The sequence below is a fragment of the Meles meles genome, chromosome 10 (genome assembly GCF_922984935.1).
Source record: "Meles meles chromosome 10, mMelMel3.1 paternal haplotype, whole genome shotgun sequence".
NCBI lineage: Eukaryota > Metazoa > Chordata > Mammalia > Carnivora > Mustelidae > Meles > Meles meles.
The window spans coordinates 93,468,123-93,488,348 of NC_060075.1; the positions used below are offsets into that span (position 1 = coordinate 93,468,123).

General features: G+C 40.1%; 1 pseudogene; it reads right to left on the minus strand.

Moving 5' to 3' along the window:
• Nucleotides 1–20,226, minus strand: part of LOC123952183 — a 45,928-nt pseudogene that overhangs the window by 16,371 nt on the left and 9,331 nt on the right.

Here is a 20,226-nt window from a genome sequence, read left to right on the forward strand (position 1 = left end):
TTTGATTTCCAGGTGTTCAAGTGTGTGAAACTGCTCAGAGATGCATCAAAGGAAACCTCTTCTGTTCTCACAAACACCGGCCTACTGTGTCAGCAGTTTAGGGTTATATTTCTGAAGGGGATAGGCTTCACTAACTGAAAAAACTAACATGTCAACAGAAATATACTTGATAAATGTGGACAATGGTCTCCATTTTGTAGTAAGTCACTTACCATTCAGCAACACAAATCTTCACAGGGAAAGCAAAAGGAGAAAATCCTGTCTGTGATGACAATATTTTCCTGGAATAAAAGGACAAAATTGTAGAATTCTATCTCCCACAGAAAAATTGATCTTTATTAAAACTCAAATTGGAAAACAAACCTTCTGTTACCTTGAAAGAAGAAGCCTCTTGGAAGCTATTCTGTGATCTTTGGAAATATACCTGCGACTTTGCCTCTGTGGATAACTAGCTTTGGACAAGTCAATTGCCCTCCCTGGTTTCCCACATCCCATCTGCTGTGTGAGCATTAAGCTACGTATGTGCAAAAGGCCCTTCCTGTTCCAACAGCTTATGAAGCTGTGATTAAGAGCCAGAAAGGGTCTGCTGTGGCTGCTCAAGTGAGAAAGGAGTGGAGGGTTAGTGATGGAGAAGGTTTCCTTACAGATCCCTTCTGACTCTGTGACATTGCAAGATCCCAGCATGCACAATAGTGGGGCTTCCAGAGACTTAAAGACATTAAGGGTTATCAAGGAAAAGACGCTTATCAATCCTAAGCAGGAATTGAGCTTGTGTCATTCATAATCCCAGGTGAGCAATTCAGGATTCATTCAAGCTGTTCTCCTTTTTGTTGGGACCACTGCTCAATGGGCTCTCCAAGGACCCTAGAGAGCCTACATCATATGTGCATGCTTCTGTCTGCTGTTCTGGCCAAGGAGACTTGATCCTGAGAAATTCTCGTTTTGCGATCTTTATTTGAAAAGCAAAGGAGAGAAGTCAGAAGCAATTGCATAAATTGACAGTGGACGTGAAAACAGTGAACCCACGAGACAGGAGTGTAGTCAACACAAATCAAGTTGGAGACACATGTCCATTCATGAGGTTGGCGTTTCCCTGGATTAGACAGAATTTTCTCCAAGATGGCCATGCATCAGGACTGGGGAGGTGGTAGCAAACTTGTTCTTCAGAGGCCAGGATTGGGGAGGAAGTTTTGTTTTAAAACCAATGAAAGACCTTCACAGTAAGATATGTCTCAGTGGCATTTTACTATGTTCCTGGCGTAGAGAACTCTCAGGTCCCAGATGACTGCACCAAAACACCCCTGTTACAATAATGCCACGTTATCTTCCTTTTGGGGGCAACACGTTCACTTTCTTCCTTTAGGCTTTGCTTCAAACCCACCTATCCTTGAACTCTTTTCCTCTCTGAGTTACGGATTTCTCATGCTTATTTGGTAAGTGTGTGGGGAATTATAAGGCTATCAGGAAAACTGGAAGAAAAGACTTATTACTGTATATAATAACAGTGAGATAATAATCCCACCACTTTATGCAGAACTTTATGCATTTTATATAATTTATAAAACGAACTTTATACACACCATCATACATTTTATAGATCAGTGATCAGTAGTCTGAAGAAAATTCACCAATTTGGAAGAATTTAAACAATTACTATAGTTATTACTTTAGGTGTTATGAGGTTACAACACTCTGGTGTGAGTAAGAAAAATCTTGGAGGAAAAAAAATCCTTTGTTTTACTACCCTGGACTCTCTTCCTATTCACAATTCTTAGATTTTTCAAAAGAAAGCGAACTTTACTGTTGTTTGGAGGACAATGTAAGTTGTGACATTTAAAGAGTCCCTGAGTTCCTGTGTTAGCTGAGCTGGGTCAGTGAAACAGTTCCGTTGTAACGGGAAAGGACCCTGTGATGTGTTGACCCTGTGCTAGACCTGTCCTGTATCCTTCTTCAGTCCCCAACAACCCCATGACAAAGACTGAGTAACTTCCCTGGATTGTGTCAGTTACGTGGCTGAGCAAGAATTCAAAGAAGTTCTCTATCACTCCAAAGGCTTTATAATTTCCATCATTCATTCATTCATTCATTCATTCATTGTATAACATTGTACACACTGGGATGGCTTCCTTCCCAGGAAACTTCTTATACATGGAGAAACAGAAAAAAATCACATGTCCAAAAGCCAACCTAGTCCCACAGAGGTAAGGATAAATATAAAATGAATTTGGGTCACTTGGGCTTGAGTTAACTGGTCAGGAGTAGGCTGGATTTGAAGTTTGTTCTTGCTATGTTATGAGGGTTGAAATTCGTACTTATCAGAGTTCAGACACGTAAAAGTCCTCTAGTTGTATTTTGTCTTTGTCTCTTCACCTGTCTTTGAATCCTCTCCTTGTTCTGCTCCCCAGAAAGAGTCTGTCTCTCGAAGCTCTCTGAGCTCTGTCCCTCTTTCTTGCACAGAAATTGTTGTCAAATATTCTCTGCAGGGTCAGATAACAAGTATTTTATTTAGTTTTGGCCTAAGGTCTTTGTTTTGAGTCCTCACATCTGCTATTGTAGCACAAAAGCAGTCATAGACAGTTAGGAAATGGACAGCCATGGAAGAATCCCATAAAAGTCAGCAGGTGATCTATTTGTGTTACTATAAATAAAAAAAATAAGACTAGGTTATAGGTTTTGTTTCATATTTTGTTATATTACTTTCAAATATGCTATAATAACCCACATTAGCAATGTAAAACCTGAATATAGTGAGCATTAGATATGTTCCAAGCTCTTGGAAGAAGTTTGTGTGTATAATTTAAGTTACCCCTCTAAACAGTTTCTTCGGTTAAATATGATTATATTTTCTATTTTCAAGTGAGGAAAATGAATCAATGATACTTCAAGCAATTTATCTAGAGTAAGAGTATGGGCAGGATGGCTATGTCACCAAAGGTCATTAAGGAAACACTGAGAAGAAGGGAAACAAAATACAAATAAATGTCACTCACAGTATATTATTTTTTTTAATTTTATTTTTTTTATTTGTTTATTTACAGCATAACAGTGTTCATTGTTGTGGCATCACACCCAGTGCTCCATGCAGTACGTGCCCTCCCTATTATCCACCACCTGGTTCCTCAACCTCCTACCCCCCCGCCCCTTCAAAACCCTCTGGTTGTTTTTCAGAGTCCATAGTCTCTCATGGTTCATCTCCCCTTCCAGTTTCCCTCAACTCACTCTCCTCTCCATCTCCCCATGTCCTCCATGTTATTTGTTATGCTCCACAAATAAGTGAGACCATATGATACTTGACTCTCTCTGCCTGACTTATTTTGCTCAGCATAATCTCTTCCAGTCCCGTCCATGTTGCTACAAAAGTTGGGTATTCGTCCCTTCTGATGGAGGCACAATACTCCATCGTGTATATGTACCACATCTTCCTTATCCATTCATCCACTGAAGGGCATCTTGGTTCTTTCCACAATTTGGCGACCGTAGCCATGGCTGCAATAAACATTGGGGTACAGATGGCCCTTCTTTTCACTACATCTGTATCTTTGTGGTAAATACCCAGCAGTGCAATTGCAGGGTCATAGGGAAGCTCTATTCTTAATTTCGTCAGGAATCTCCACACTGTTCTCCAAAGTGGCTGCACTAACTTGCATTCCCACCAACAGTGGAAGAGGGTTCCCCTTTCTCCACATCCTCTCCAACACACGTTGTTTTCTGTCTTGCTAATTTTGGCCATTCTAACTGGTGACAGGTGGTATCTCAATGTAGTTTTAATTTGAATCTCCCTGATGGCTAGTGATGATGAACATTTTTTCAGGTGTCTGATAGCCATTTGTATGTCTTCATTGGAGAAGTGTCTGTTCATATCTTCTGCCCATTTTTTGATATGATTATCTGTTTTGTGTGTGTTGAGTTTGAGAAGTTCTTTATAGATCCTGGATATCAACCTTTTGTCTGTACTGTCATTTGCAAATATCTTCTCCCATTCCGTGGGTTGCCTCTTTGTTTTGTTGAATGTTTACTTTGCTGTGCAGAATCTTTTGATCTTGATGAAGTCCCAAAAGTTCATTTTCACTTTTGTTTCCTTGGCCTTTGGAGACATATCTTGAAAGAAGTTGCTGTGGCTGATATCGAAGAGGTTACTGCCTATGTTCTCCTCTAGGATTCTGATAGATTCCTGTCTCACGTTGAGGTCTTTTATCCATTTTGAGTTTATCTTTGTGTATGGTGTAAGAGAATGGTCGAGTTTCATTCTTCTACATATCGCTGTCCAGTTTTCCCAGCACCATTTATTGAAGAGACTGTCTTTTTTCCATTGAATATTTTTTCCTGTTTTGTCAAAGATTATTTCACCATAGAGTTGAGGGTCCATATCTGGGCTCTCCACTCTGTTCCACTGGTCTATGTGTCTGTTTTTATGCCAGTACCACGCTGTCTTGGTGATCACAGCTTTGTAGTAAAGCTTGAAATCGGGTAACATGATGCCGCCAGTTTTGTTTTTGTTTTTCAACATTTCCTTAGCAATTCGGGGTCTCTTCTGATTCCATACAAATTTTAGGATTATTTGCTCCAGATCTTTGAAAAATACCAGTGGAATTTTGATCGGAATGGTACTAAAAGTATAGATTGCTCTAGGCAGTATAGACATTTTAACAATGTTTATTCTTCCAATCCAAGAGCATGGAACGGTCTTCTATCTTTTTGGGTCTTCTTCAATTTCTTTCATGAGTATTCTGTAGTTCCTCGAGTACAGGTCCTTTACCTCTTTGGTTAGGTTTATTCCCAGGTATCTTATGGTTCTTGGTGCTATAGTAAATGGAATCGATTCTCTAATTTCCTTTTCTGTATTTTCATTGTTAGCGTATAAGAAAGTCACTGATTTCTGTACATTGATTTTGTATCCTGCCACATTACTGAATTGCTGTATGAGTTCTAGTTGTTTGGGGGTGGAGTCTTTGGGGTTTTCCATACAAAGAATCATGTCATCTGCGAAGAGAGAGAGTTTGACTTCTTCCTTGCCAATTTGGATACCTTTTATTTCTCTTTGTTGTCTGATTGCCGTTGCTAGAACTTCTAATACTATGTTGAACAAGAGTGGTGAGAGTGGGCATCCTTGTCGTGTTCCTGATCTCAAAGGGAAGGCTGCAAGCTTTTTCCCATTGAGGATGATATTTGCTGTGGGTCTTTCATAGATAGATTTTATGATGTTCAGGAATGTTCCCTCCATCCCTATACTTTGAAGTGTTTTCATCAGGAACGGATGCTGGATTTTGTCAAATGCTTTTTCTGCATCAATTGAGAGGACCATGTGGATCTTCTCTCTTCTCTTATTGATTTGTTCTATCACATTGATTGCTTTGCGAATGTTGAACCAACCTTGCAACCCAGGGATGAATCCCACCTGGTCATGGTGGATAATCTTTTTAATGTGCTGCTGGATCCTGTTTGCTAGGATCTTGTTGAGAATCTTTGCATCCATATTCATCAGTGATATTGGTCTGAAATTCTCCTTTCGGTAGGGTCTTTGCCTGGTTTGGGGATCAGGGTAATGCTGGCTTCATAAAAAGAGCCTGGAAGTTTTCCTTCTGCTTCAATTTTTGGAACAGCTTCAGGAGAATTAGTGTTATTTCTTCTTTGAAAGTTTGGTAGAATTCCCCAGGGAATCCGTCAGGTCCTTGGATCTTGTTTTTTTGGGAGGTTTTTGATCTCTGCTTCAATCTCATTACTAGATATCAGTCTATTCAGGTTGTCAATTTCTTCCTTGTTCAATTTTGGGAGTTTGTAACTTTCCAGGAATGCATCCATTTCATCTAGGTTGCTTAGCTTATTGGCATAAAACTGTTAGTAATAATTTATGATGATTGTTTCTATTTCCTTGGTGTTAGTTGTGATCTCTCCCTTTTCATTCATAATTTTATTAATTTGGGATTTCTCTCTTTTCTTTTGGATTAGTGTGGCCCATAGTTTATCGATCTTATTGATTCTTTCAAAAAACCAGCTTCTAGTTTCATTGATATGTTCTACTGTATCTCTGGTTTCTACCTCATTGATCTCTGCTCTAATCTTGATTATTTCCCTTCTTGCATGTGGAGTTGGTTTGATTTGTTGTTGATTCTCCAGTTCTTTAAGGTGTAGAGACAGCTGGTGTATTCTGTATTTTTCAATGTTTTTGAGGGAGGCTTGGATGGCTATGTATTTCCCCCTTAGAACCGCCTTTGCTGTATCCCATACGTTTTGGACTGAAGTGTCTTCATTCTCATTGGTTTCCATGAATTGTTTAAGTTCATCTTTGATCTCCTGGTTGATCCAAGCATTCTTAAGGAAGGTGGTCTTTAGCTTCCAGGTGTTTGAGTTCCCTCTGAACTTTTCCTTGTGATTGACTTCCAGTTTCAAAGCATTGTGATCTGAGAATATGCAGGGAATAATGTCAGTCTTTTGGTATCTGTTGAGTCCTGCTTTGTGACCCAGTATGTGGTCTATTCTGGAGAAGGTTCCATGTGCACTTGAGAAGAATGAGTATTCTGTTGTTTTAGGGAGGAATGTTCTGTATATGTCTATGAGGTCCATCTGGTCCAATGTTTCATTCAAGGCTCTTATTTCTTTATTAATTTTCTGCTTTGATGATCTGTCTATTTCTGAGAGAGGCGTATTAAGATCTCCTACTATTATTGTATTCATATCAATAAAAGGAAAAAAGGGAAAAGTAAAAAGGAAAAAAAGAGAGAGAGAGAGAGAGATAGGAAAAAAAGGGAAGATAAAAGAGAAGGCTCAGCCCAAATGGGCCACAAGGTAAGATTTGTGAAGTATACAAACAAAGACAGACAAACAAAAAGACTGATAAAAGTATATGACAAGAGAAAAAAAATATATATATATAAGGAAAAAAAAAAAGGGGGAAGAACTTCATAGAAAGAACCCCAAGTATCAGATTTATATATTATCAGGACAAACACAAATTCACAGAAACACTGACAGAAGGAAAAATTGGGAGAGTGGTTATAAATTCTCAGTGTGGGTGAGGAAGGTTATTTTGATTCTTCCTGAATTTATCTTGATGTTTTTGTTAAGGGACTCAACTTTCCTAAGTTACAGGGGGATTAGAAACTGGTTTGCCTATAGGGGTAGCATTGATTGGGGAAAGGGGATTACCTTGAAGTTTAACTCTATATGTATAGTAGAAAATAAAAATTAAAAAAGAATAAACTAGACTAAACTAAGTTAAAATTAAAAAAGAATTAAAAAAATAGAAAAGCAAAAGAAAAACACAGGTGTATGTATCAAAAAGTTCAGGTTAGAAGGTTATTAAAGAATTTGATGTACTGGACATCTCAATGTGGTGGTAAATAGGTTAAAAAATTATCTGTATGTATAAAAAAAAAGAACCAGAATATTGGTAAAGAGTTGAAAATAAAAGTTGTATTTATGAAGTAGTGGTGGTTGTTTTCTTGTAGTCTTTTTTTTTTCTTCCTTCCTGGTTGGTTTTCTGGGAGACGGGCCTGCCACGTGGGTTTTCAGACAATGATGTTCTCTGAGTTAGGTCCTCCCGCTCCCCTCAAGGGGGTGGGCTCTGAGGAAACTGTTTTTTTCAGGCTTTTGTTCTCTGGGGGTTTTTATGTTCTTTCATCTGCTTTCTCTCGCCTTGACAGCCTTTGATGGTGTTTGGAGGTTTAGAGGAGAGCAAACTGCACCCTGACCTCCCTCTCAATGGGAAGCCTCAGAATGTTTTGCAAGAGCTGCTGGCAGAGTCAGTTCTGAGTCACTGTCCCTGGGGATGCAGGAGCTCCTCGTTGTACCCAAAACCAGGGCAGCGGTGGCTGTCTGGGCAGCTCCAGACCACCAGAGAGGTTCCGAGCAGAGATCGCACACTGAGATTTTCCCGCTGTCCCGGGCTGGGAATGTCTGGTTTTTCCGGATGCCAGAGCTCCAGGCTAGTGCCTATGAGCACCTATCCCAAGAGATATCCAAGGGAGGGTGTGGGATGCGTGCGTTTCAGGATTGCTCTCTGGCCAGGCTCCCAGCCCCTCACGGGAGCCAGACCCCACTCGTTCTCGGGTGTGCTGGCTTTCAGGTGCACTGGCTGCTCAGGGACGGAGACCTGATTTCTCTGCCGCACTCTCTCTGGCTCAGTGCCAGGGGAGGCTTTCCTGGGTCCGGGGACTTAGGTCCCTGACCCTAACCGCCCAGGTTCCCACTATTACCCCCCGCAATCCTTTGCTCTTTGTTTTTTGAGTGCTTTCAACCAGACTCCAAGTTAATGCTGGTCCCCAGACGCAGGGCACTCTCGTATTGGGGTATTACTTTCCAATTGGTTACCTCCCCCTTTTGTTTATCTTCCGATATCAGTCCGAAGCTCCCAGTCTGCTTTACCTGCCACTGGTGTCTTCTGCTCCTGTAGAGATCCAGATGTGTATAATTCTGATCTCAGGCTGATTTCATGGGTGGTCGGAGTTCTTTGGTAGGTAATCAGCTCACTTTAGGGTACAGGTTGAAATGGTGCCTCCTCCTACTTCCCCACCATCTTGACTCCTATTCTTTTTTTTTTTAAGATTTTATTTATTTATTTGACAGACAGAGATCACAAGTAGGCAGAGGCAGGCAGAGAGAGAGAGGAAAGGAAGCAGGCTCCCAGCTGAGCAGAGAGCCCGATGCGGGGCTCGATCCCAGGAACCTGGGATTATGACCTAAGCCGAAGGCAGTGGCTTTAACCCACTGAGCCACCCAGGCACCACTCAGTATATTATTCTAGGGCAATGATTGATAAACATGTTCAATAGAGGACCAAATGGTCAACATTTCAGGCTTTGTGGATCTCTGCTTCAACTCCTCAACTCTGCCTTTGTAGTGCAAAGCAGCTGCAGACAATTTGTAAGCACAAGGTCAAGGTTGTGTTTCAAAAAATGTTTACAAAACTGGGGCTTGTCTGGCAGGGGAGAGTTTGCAGACCCCCCTCTTCTATGTTAAAAATTATTGTCATTATGGCTAATTCTATCTTTTTAGTTTTTCTTTATTTTTCAAGGAGTTACAGAGTTCTAATGGTATTAGATGGGAAAATATCAATATATAACCATTATAAGTGTTATATATATACAATTTTATTTTACTTTTTTATATAAATAATGCCCTTATTAAATGCAAAACAAAACAAAACAAAACAAAAACATTGACAGCATTAGTGCTGAAAATACTGACTCTACATTTTCCCTCCATCTTGATCAAGTCCTCTACTGGGGTGACATGTTCTGGGACCCTTGGAGCTTAACATTCACATCTTAGAAATGCCCAAATCTGAGGAAATTTGCTCTGGCCCTCACTAAATTTGTAAATTTCATGCATAATTCTTCTAAAAACAGGTTTTCAATGGCTACATTGAATCTTGTGTCTTCAGAACCACATAAATAAGACTGTCCTTTCCCTCCTACTCATCACTGTAGTGTTTCATGGTTGTCCTGTGCTGAAAAGTCAGAATGGCTCCATCTCCCCTTGTTGGCAATTCAATATATTCATGTACTGCTCTTCTGAGAAGTGAATAAAATAATCGGTGTAAAATATTCAAAACAGATACTCAGATACTCAAAACAGTTAAGAGAAGCTTAATTCAGCTTTTCATTCACTTCTTTCTTGGAAAAGTTCATTGTTCTCTGACTACATATTTCATTCAGAGAGGTCTTCTTACCGTTTTCTGTAGATGTGTTAGGAGACAGGAGAGGCCTTGTTGAGAACTAGGCCCTCAGATTGGTTCCCCTGGAACCCACCCCATTCAAGAATCATGAAGGGCAGGGTTTGGAACACAAAGATCCTCAGTTTGCCCTTGAGAAGTTTCTGACACTACTGTGTCAGGAATTCATTCTGCTTCCATAACATCTCTGCACTTGATAGCACCCCCTGATTCTTACAAGGAGAAACAGCGAATGAAGCTGTTGTCATGATCTCAGGGAACCAGAGGTAAACTGTATGCATGGTGACTCTGTGGTCCGATATCCAATTACCACAAGTATCAAGGTTTTCCAAAGTAAAGATCTTCCCTCCGCATTTGAAAGTGGACTCTAAGGAGATGGTGTAATATCACACATTATTTATTTGTTTTCCATTTTATTTATTTTTTCAGCGTAACAGTATTCATTCTTTTTGCACAACACCCAGTGCTCCATGCAAAACGTGCCCTCCCCATTACCCACCACCTGTTCCCCCAACCTCCCACCCCTGACCCTTCAAAACCCTCAGGTTGTTTTTCAGAGTCCATAGTCTCTTATGGTTCGGTCCCCTTCCAAATTATTTTTTTTTAATAAACATATAATGTATTTTTATCCCCAGGGGTACAGGTCTGTGAATCGCCAGGTTTACACACTTCACAGCACTCACGATAGCACTTACCCTCCCCAATGTCCATAGCCCCCTCCCCCTCTCCCAATCCCACCTCCCCCCAGCAACCCCCAGTTTGTTTTGTGAGATTAAGAGTCATTTATGGTTTGTCTCCCTCCAATCCCATCTTGTCTCATTTATTCTTCTCCTATCCCCGTAACCCCCCATGTTGCTTCTCCATGTCCTCATATCAGGGAGATCATATGATAGTTGTCTTTCTCCGATTGACTTATTTCACTAAGCATGATACCCTCTAGTTCCATCCACGTCGTGGCAAATGGCAAGATTTCACTTCTTTTGATGGCTGCATAGTATTCCATTGTGTATATATACCACTCTTCTTTATCCATTCATATGTTGATGGACATCTAGGTTCTTTCCATAGTTTGGCTATTGTAGACATTGTTGCTATAAACATTCGGGTACACGTGCCCCTTCGGATCAGTACGTTTGTGTCTTTAGGGTAAATACCCAGTAGTGCAATTGCTGGGTCATAGGGTAGTTCTATTTTCAACATTTTGAGGAACCTCCATGTTGTTTTCCAGAGTGGTTGCACCAGCTTGCATTCCCACCAACAGTGGAGGAGGGTTCCCCTTTCTCCACATCCTCTCCAGCATCTGTCATTTCCTGACTTGTTAATTTTAGCCATTCTGACTGGTGTGAGGTGATATCTCATTGTGGTTTTGATTTGTATTTCCCTGATGCCGAGTGACGTGGAGCACTTTTTCATGTGTCTGTTGGCCATCTGGATGTCTTCTTTGCAGAAATGTCTGTTCATGTCCTCTGCCCATTTCTTGATTGGATTGTTTGTTCTTTGGGTGTTGAGTTTACTAAGTTCCTTATAGATTTTGGATACTAGCCCTTTATCTGATATGTCGTTTGCAAATATCTTCTCCCATTCTGTCAGTTGTCTTTTGGTTTTGTTAACTGTTTCCTTTGCTGTGCAAAAGCTTTTGATCTTGTTGAAATCCCAATAGTTCATTTTTACCCTTGCTTCCCTTGCCTTTGCCGTTGTTCCTAGGAAGATGTTGCTTCGGCTGAGGTCGAAGAGGTTGCTGCCTGCATTCTCCTCAAGGATTTTGATGGATTCCTTTCTCACATTGAGGTCCTTCATCCATTTGGAGTCTATTTTCATGTGTGGTGTAAGGAAGTGGTCCAATTTCATTTTTCTGCATGTGGCTGTCCAATTTACACAACACGATTTATTGAAGAGGCTGTCTTTTTTCCATTGGACATTCTTTCCTGCTTTGTCGAAGATTAGTTGACCATAGAGTTGAGGGTCGATTTCTGGGCTCTCTATTCTGTTCCACTGATCTATGTGTCTGTTTTTGTGCCAGTACCATGCTGTCTTGATGATGACACCTTTGTAATAGAGCTTGAAGTCCGGAATTGTGACGCCACCAACTTTGGCTTTCTTTTTCAATATTCCTTTGGCTATTCGAGGTCTTTTCTGGTTCCATATAAATTTTAGGATTATTTGTTCCATTTCTTTGAAAAAACTGGATGGTATTTTGATAGGGATTGCATTAAATGTGTAGATTGCTTTAGGTAGCATAGACATTTTCACAATATTTATTCTTCCAATCCAGGAGCATGGAACATTTTTCCATTTTTTGTGTCTTCCTCAATTTCTTTCATGAGTACTTTATAATTTTCTGTGTATAGATTCTTAGTCTCTTTGGTTAGGTTTATTCCTAGGTATCTTACAATTTTGGGTACAATTGTAAATGGGATTGACTCCTTAATTTCTCTTTCTTCAGTCTTGTTGTTGGTGTACAGAAATGCAACTGATTTCTGTGCATTGATTTTATATCCTGACACTTGACTGAATTCCTGTACAAGTTCTAGCAGTTTTGGAGTGGAGTCTTTTGGGTTTTCCACATATAGTATCATATCATCTGCGAAGAGTGATAGTTTGACTTCTTCTTTACCAATTTGGATGCCTTTAATTTCTTTTTGTTGTCTGATTGCTGAGGCTAGGACTTCTAGTACTATGTTGAATAGCAGTGGCGATAATGGACATCCCTGCCATGTTCCTGACCTTAACGGAAAAGCTTTCAGTTTTTCTGTATTGAGAATGATATTTGCGGTGGGTTTTTCATAGATGGATTTGATAATATTGAGGTATGTGCCCTCTATCCCTACACTTTGAAGAGTTTTGATCAGGAAGGGATGCTGTACTTTGTCAAATGCTTTTTCAGCATCTATTGAGAGTATCATATGGTTCTTGTTCTTTCTTTTATTCATGTGTTGTATCACATTGATTGATTTGCGGATGTTGAACCAACCCTGCAGCCCTGGAATAAATCCCACTTGATCGTGGTGAATAATCCTTTTAATGTACTGTTGAATCCTATTGGCTAGTATTTTGGCGAGAATTTTTGCGTCTGTGTTCATCAAGGATATTGGTCTGTAGTTCTCTTTTTTGGTGGGATCCTTGTCTGGTTTTGAGATCAAGGTGATGCTGGCCTCATAAAATGAGTTTGGAAGTTTTCCTTCCATTTCTATTTTTTGGAACAGTTTCAGGAGAATAGGAATTAGTTCTTCTTTAAATGTTTGGTAGAATTCCCCTGGGAAGCCGTCTGGCCCTGGGCTTTTGTTTGTTTGGAGATTTTTGATGACTGTTTCAATCTCCTTACTGGTTTTGGGCCTGTTCAGGTTTTCTATTTCTTCCTGGTTCAGTTGTGGTAGTTTATATGTCTCTAGGAATGCATCCATTTCTTCCAGATTGTCAAATTTGTTGGCGTAGAGTTGCTCATAGTATGTTCTTATAATTGTCTGTATTTCTTTGGTACAGTTGTGACCTCTCCTCTTTCATTCATGATTTTATTGATTTGGGTCCTTTCTCTTTTCTTTTTGATGAGTCTGGCCAGGGGTTTATCAATCTTATTGATTCTTTCAAAGAACCAGCTCCTAGTTTCATTGATTTTTTCTATTTTTTATTGGTTTCTATTTCATTGATTTATGCTCTGATCTTTATGATTTCTCTTCTCCTGCTGGGTTTAGGGTTTCTTTCTTGTTCTTTCTCCAGCTCCTTTACGTGTAGGGTTAGGTTTTGTACTTGAGACCTTTCTTGTTTCTTGAGAAAGGTTTGTACCGCTATATATTTTCCTCTCAGGACTGCCTTTGCTGTGTCCCAAACATTTTGAACTGTTGTGTTTTCATTATCATTTGTTTCCATGAATTTTTTCAATTCTTCTTTAATTTCCTGGTTGACCCATTCATTCTTTAGAAGGATGCTGTTTAGTCTCCATGTATTTGGGTTCTTTCCAGCTTTCCTCTTGTCATTGAGTTCTAGCTGCAGAGCATTGTGGTCTGAAAATAGGCAGAGAATGATCCTAATCTTTTGATACTGGTTGAGACCTGATTTGTGACCCAGGATGTGATCTATTCTGGAGAAGGTTCCATGTGCACTAGAGAAGAATGTGTATTCTGTTGCTTTGGGATGAAATGTTCTGAATAGATCTGTGATGTCCATCAGGTCCAGTGTGTCATTTAAGGCCTTTATTTCCTTGTTGATCTTTGGCTTGGATGATCTGTCCATTTCAGTGAGGGGAGTGTTAAAGTCCCCTACTATTATTGTATTATTATTGATGTGTTTCTTTGATTTTGTTATTAATTGGTTGATATAGTTGGCTGCTCCCACGTTAGGGGCATAGGTATTTAAAATTGTTAGATCTTCTTGTTGGAAGAGCAATTTCAATGAACTTCCTTTTAAAAGATTTTATTTATTTATTTATTTGAGAGAGAAACACAGACAGAGAGAGTATGAGAAGGGGGGAAAGGGAGAAACATATTCTCTGCTGAGTAGGGAACACAACACAGGGCTCAATTCTAGGGCCCTGGGATCATGACCTGAGATGAAGGATGACACTTAACCAACTAAGCCACCCAGGCTCCCCAAACTTCTAATAATTATAAGAAACATTACAGAATTTCTTTGCCCTCTCATCTAGATTGAAATGGTGCAGGAGTGTGACTCAGGAGCCCAGAAGGAGAAGAAAGCGAATGCTTAGAGCCATGACACCCCATCTGCCAGGCTGTGTCCTACAGAAGCAGGCAGGACAGTGGGGACCTCTGGCTGGATGCCTTTTGCCTTAGTGTCAGGACGGCAAGACCTGAAATGGGGAGGATGAAAAAAGTGGTTGATAAGGTCGATTGCTGGCCCTTTAGTGCTGGGTGCAGACATGTAGGGAATGAGGGCACTGTGTTTTGTAGGCTTCTTGCTGCTGCTCCCATCTCAAAATAAGACTGGTGGTATCTGGAGGACTGCTCGCATAAATGTGAAGGGACTATGAAAGAATCTTGATTTCTGTGGAAATGAGAATTGTTTCTACTTGCCAGGAGCTATTTTATGAACATACTTTCTCAATATAATATTTTGCAATATTGCATGTTTATTAAACACTAACTTTCAGAAGAGGAAATATGTAGCGCACCTGGATGGCTGAGTTGGTAAGTGTCTGACTGTTGATCTTAGCTAAGATTCAAAGTCTTAAGTTTGAGCCGCACATTGCACTCGTGCTGAGTGTGGAGATGCTTAAGATTCTCTGTCCCTCTGCCTCTCCCCACCCCTCTAAGAAATGAGCTGATACTTAACAAGTATTTTTTATGCTTGAAGTTTTATTCTAGATGCCCTTCACCTTTTTCCATTCCACATTTCCACAGCAATTACATGATTTGGATGCTTGTAGTTCTAATTCCATAGAACAGGACAGTAAGGAGCAGAGGAGTGACAACTGAATCACAGAAATTCACAAAGCTGCTAAGTAGGACATGTGGTTAAATATCATCCTTGATGAAACAGAGAAAAAGACAAAGATGAAGATAAAAATTCCCTTGAGCATTTCACCAGGAGCAAAACTCTCTCCATTATGGACTCTGGATTTCTCCATTTCTTCTTTACAGATACATGGACATAAATATTATTTTATGGACTACAAATTCCTTGATGAGTCACTGGTGCAATATACACAGGATTTTGCATTCTTCTTCTTTCAATTCACGTCACATTCTGAGCAACTCACCATGTCACTAAAGCATTTTTTCATGTCACTTAGGAGCTGCCTGAATCTCTGCAAATTTCTTTTTTTTCTTTTTCTTTTTTAAAGATTTTATTTATTTATTTGAAAGAGATAGAGATCACAAGTAGATAGAGAGGCAGGCAGAGAGAGAGAGAGGGAAGCAGGCTCCCTGCTGAGCAGAGAGCCAGATGCGGGACTCAATCCCAGCACCCTGGGATCATGACCTGAGCTGAAGGCAGCAGCTTAACCCACTGAACCACCCAGGCGCCCCAATCTCTGCAAATTTCTTAATCTCTATCTGCCTCAAAAATCCTCATTTGAAAATAGATGTGATAACAATTTTATCACAGAAGTTAGTGTACATTAAATAACTGAGAGCCTTTCAGTCTAGCAACTGCTAGTCCAGGTTCTGAAATACTGTAAACTTTTGAAGATAATTACATATATTTTCTACAACTATCATTTCACAAGTTCACTATCCTCATACTGTCAACCATTATTATTTATTTATAACAAATTTTCATGTGAAAAACCATTGGTGAACTCTTTGAAGTACTATCCTTGAAAATCAGTCTCATGGAGGAGGAGTCAAGATGCCGGAGAAGTAGCAGGCTGAGACTACATCAGGTAGCAGGAGATCAGCTCGATAGCTTATCTAAACATTGCAAACACCTACAAATCCAATGGGAGATCGAAGAGAAGAAGAACAGCAATTCTAGAAACAGAAAATCAACCACTTTCTGAAAGGTAGGACTGGCGGAGAAGTGAATCTAAAACGACGGGAAGATAGACCACAGGGGGAGGGGCTGGCTCCTGGCAAGCGGAGGAGCAACGGAGCACAAAATCAGAGCTTTTAAAAGTCTGTTCCACTGAGGGACATTGCTCCAGAGGCTAAACCGGGGGAAACCCACACCGGGTCAGCATGGCCCCAGGTCCCACAGGGTCACAGAAGGATCGGGGGTGTCGGAGTGTCGCAGAGCTCGCGGTATTAGAACAGAGAAGCTGGCTACAGAGACAGAGCCGAGGACTGAACACTCAGCTCGGGGTTTCCTTGAACTGGTTGCGGGCTGGGTGAGCTCAGAGCACAGCTAGTGGCTGGGGATATGGGAGTGATTGGGTGCTGTCCTCTGGGGGCGCACTGAGGAGTGGGGCCCCGGGCTCTCCGCTCCTCCGGGATGGAGACTAGCAGGCCGCCATTTTCATTCCCGTCCTCCGGAACTCTACAGAAAGCGTTCAGGGAACAGAAGCTCCCTAAAGCGAAACCGAGCAGATTACTTAGTCCGGCCCCCGGTAAGGGCGGTGCAATCCTGCCTTCAGGCAAAGACACTTGAGATTCACTACAATAGGCCCCTCCCCCAGAAGATCAACAAAATATCTAGCCAGGACAAAGTTCATCTATCAAGGAAAGCAGGTTCAATTCCTAGGACAGCAGCACAATTCCAGAGGAGGAGAAAGCAAAGCACGGAACTCATGGCTTTCTCCCCATGATTCTTAATCTTGTGGTTAATTCAATATTTTTTTCAATTTTTTTCTTTCTTTTTTCTTCTTCTGCTAAATTTTTTAAACCTCTTACCCTTATCTTTTTTAATGTTTCTTGACTAGTTTATCTAAAATATATATTTTTTCTTTCTTTTTTATATTTTTTCTTTATTTGTTTTATTTTTTAAAATTTTGTATTTTTTTTTTGAACCTCTTTTTATCCCCTTTCTCCCCCCCACAATTTGGGGTCTCTTCTGATTTGGTTACAGCGCATTTTTCTGGGGTCTTTGCCACCCTTTTAGTATTTTATTTGATCCTTCATATCCTCTTATCTGGACAAAATGACAAGGCGGAAAAAATCACCACAAACAAAAGAACAAGAGACAGTACCGAAGGCTAGGGACCTAATCAACACAGACATTGGTAATATGTCAGATCAAGAGTTCAGAATGATGATTCTGAACATTCTAGCCGGACTCAAAAAAGGCATGGAAGATATTAGAGAAACCCTCTCTCGAGATATAAAAGCCCTTTCTGGAGAAATTAAAGAACTAAAATCTAACCAAGTGGAAATCAAAAAAGCTATTAATGAGGTGCAATCAAAAATGGAGGCTCTCATTGCTAGGACAAATGAGACAGAGAAAGAATTAGTGATATAGAAGACCAAATGACAGAGAATAAAGAAACCGAGCAAAGGAGGGACAAACAGCTACTGGACCACGAGGGGAGAATTCGAGAGATAAGTGACAGCATAATACGAAACAACATTAGAATAATTGGGATTCCAGAAGAAGAAGAAAGAGAGAGGGGAGCAGAAGGTCTATTGGAGAGATTTATTGGAGAGAATTTCTTTAATATGGCAAAGGGAACAAGCATCAAAATCCAGGAGATGCAGAGAACCCCCCTCAAAGTCAACAAGAATAGGTCCACACCCCGTCACCTAATAGTAAAATTTACAAGTCTTAGTGACAAAGAGAAAATCCTGAAAGCAGCCTGGGAAAGAAGTCTGTAATATACAATGGTAAAAATATTAGATTGGCAGCAGACTTCTCCACAGAGACCTGGCAGGCCAGAAAGAGCTGGCATGATTTATTCAGAGCACTAAATGAGAAAAACATGCAGCCAAGAGTACTCTATCCAGCTAGGCTATCATTGAAAATAGAAGGAGAGATCAAAAGCTTCCAGGACAAACAAAAACTGAAAGAATTTGCAATCACCAAACCAGCTCTCCAGGAAATATTGAAAGGGGTCCTCTAAGCAAAGAGAGAGCCTAAAAGGAGTAGATCAGAAAGGTACAGAGACAATATACAGTAACAGTCACCTTACAGGCTAATAATGACACTAAATTCATATCTCTCAATAGTTACCCTGAATGTTAATGGGCTAAATGCCCCAATCAAAAGACACAGGGTATCAGAATGGATAAAAAAACAAAACCCATCATTATGTTGCCTACAAGAAACTCATTTTAGACGCGAGGACACCTCCAGATTTAAAGTGAGGGGGTGGAAAACAATTTACCCTGCTAATGGGCATCAGCAGAAAGCTGGGGTGGCAATCCTTATATCAGATCAATTAGATTTTAAGCCAAAGACTATAATAAGAGATGAGGAAGGACACTATATCCTACTCAAAGGGTCTGTCCAAAAGGAAGATCTAACAATTTTAAATATTTATGCCCCTAACGTGGGAGCAGCCAACTATATCAATCAATTAATAACAAAATCAAAGAAACACATCAATAATATTACAATAATAGTAGGGGACTTGAACACCCCCCTCACTGAAATGGACAGATCATCCAAGCAAAAGATCAACAAGGAAATAAAGGCCTTAAATGACACACTGGACCTGATGGACATCACAGATATATTCAGAACATTTCATCCCAAAGCAACAGAATACACATTCTTCTCTAGTGCATATGGAACCTTCTCCAGAATAGATCACATCCTGGGTCACAAATCAGGTCTCAACCGGTATCAAAAGATTAGGATCATTCTCTGCCTATTTTCAGACCACAATGCTCTGAAGCTAGAATTCAATCACAAGAGGAAAGCTGGAAAGAACCCAAATACATGGAGACTAAACAGCATCCTTCTAAAGAATGAATGGGTCAACCAGAAAATTAAAGAAGAATTGAAAAAATTCATGGAAACAAATGATAAGGAAAACACAACGGTTCAAAATCTGTGAGACACAGCAAAGTCCATCCTGAGAGGAAAATATATAGAGGTACAAGCCTTTCTCAAGAAACAAGATAGGTCTCAAGTACACAGCCTAACCCTACACCTACAGGAGCTGGAGAAAGAACAAGAAAGAAACCCTATACCCAGCAGGAGAAGAGAAATCATAAAGATCAGAGCAGAAATCAATGAAATAGAAACCAATAAAAAATAGAAAAAATCAATGAAACTAGGAGCTGGTTCTTTGAAAGAATCAATAAGATTGATAAACCCCTGGCCAGACTCATCAAAAAGAAAAGAGAAAGGACCCAATTCAATAAAATCATGAATGAAAGAGGAGAGATCACAACTAACACCAAAGAAATACAGACAATTAAAAGAACATACTATGAGCAACTCTACGCCAACAAATTTGACAATCTGGAAGAAATGGATGCATTCCTAGAGACATATAAACTACCACAACTGAACCATGAAGAAATAGAAAACCTGAACAGGCCCATAACCAATAACGAGATTGAAACAGGCATCAAAAATTTCCAAACAAACAAAAGGCCAGGGCCAGACGGCTTCCCAGGGGAATTCTACCAAACATTTAAAGAAGAACTAATTCCTATTCTCCTGAAACTGTTCCAAAAAATAGAAATGGAAGGAAAATTTCCAAACTCGTTTTATGAGGCAAGCATCACCTTGATCCCAAAACCAGACAAAGATCCCACCAAAAAAGCGAACTACAGACTAATATCCTTGATGATCACAGATGCAAAAATTCTCACCAAAATACTAGCCAATAGGATTCAACAGTACATTAAAAGGATTATTCACCATGAACAAGTGGGATTTATTCCAATGCTGCAGGGTTGGTTCAACATCTGCAAATCAATCACTGTGATACAACACATTAATAAAAAAAGAACAAGAATTATATGATACTCTCAATATATGCTGAAAAAGCATTTGACAAAGTACAGCATCCCTTCCTGATCAAAACTCTTCAAAGTGTAGGGATAGAGGGCACATACCTCAATATTATCAAATCCATCTATGAAAAACCCACCGCAAATATCATTCTCAATGCAGAAAAACTGAAAGCTTTTCCGTTAAGGTCAGGAACATGGCAGGGATGTCCATTATCACCATTGCTATTCAACATAGTACTAGAAGTCCTAGCCTCAGCAATCAGA